We start from the raw sequence: 1,139 nt of genomic DNA on the forward strand, positions 1-1,139 counted from the left end.
AAAAAAAAAAAAAAAAAAAAAGATATGGTCCCAAATGTCAGGAGTACCCCGGTTGGTCAGGCGCAGTGGCTCACGCCTGGAATCCTAGCAGTTTGGGAGGCTGAGGCAAGTGGATCACTTGAGGTCAGGAGTTCAAGACCAGCCTGGCCATCATGGCGAAACCCTGTCTCTAGTAAAAATACAAAAAACTTAGCTGGGCATGGTGGCAGGCGCCTGTAATCTCAGCTACTCAGGAGGCTGAGGCAGGAGAACTGCTTGAACCCAGGAGGCGGAGGCTGCGGTGAGCCGAGATCACGCCATTGCTCTCCAGCCTGGGTGACAGAGCAAGACGCGGTCTCAAAAAAAAAAAAAAAAAAAGGTAACCAAGCTTGTGGCCTGGAGAGGGGGCTCATGCCTCTCATGTCTGTAATCTCAGCCCTCTGGGAGGCCGAGGTGAGCAGATCACCTAAGGTCAGGAGTTCGAGATCAGTCTGGCCAACATGGCAAAATTCCATCTCCACTAAAAATACAAAAAACTTAGCTGGGGATGGTGGTGAATGCCTGTAATTCCAACTTTACTCATGAGGCTGAGGCAGGAGAATCGCTGAGTCACGCAAAGACCCACGGAAGAGAGTCAACTCTGTTCTCACTGCCTCGAGGGTTTTCCCGTTCCCCATCAGCTAAAGGAGCACCCCTCTCAAGCAAAATTCCAACAGTTAACAGGCTGGGTGGGGAGGTTTGCACCTGCAATCTCAGTGCTTTGGGAGGCCAGGACTTTGAGACCGGTACCAGCAACAGAGCGAGACCACCCCCAACCCCCTGTTTCAAATATATATATATATTTGGAGTTTTGCTCTTTTGCCAAGCTGGAGTGCAGTGGCATGATCTCGGCTCACTGCAAGCTCTGTCTCCCGGATTCAAGTGATTCTCCTGCCTCAGCCTCCTTCTGAAAAATATATTTAAAAAAATATTTTTGAGACGGAGTCTCACTCTCTCTCCAGGCTGGAGTGCAATGGCGCTATCTGCTGGGTTCAAGCAATTCTCCTGCCTCAGCCTCCTGAGTAGCTGGGAGTACAGGCGCGTGTCACCATGCCCAGCTAATTTTTGTATTTTTAGTAGAGACAGGGTTTCACCATGTTGGCCAGGCTGGTCTCAAACTC

The sequence above is a fragment of the Cebus imitator genome, unplaced genomic scaffold (assembly GCF_001604975.1).
Source record: "Cebus imitator isolate Cc_AM_T3 unplaced genomic scaffold, Cebus_imitator-1.0 Scaffold375, whole genome shotgun sequence".
NCBI classification, from domain to species: domain Eukaryota; kingdom Metazoa; phylum Chordata; class Mammalia; order Primates; family Cebidae; genus Cebus; species Cebus imitator.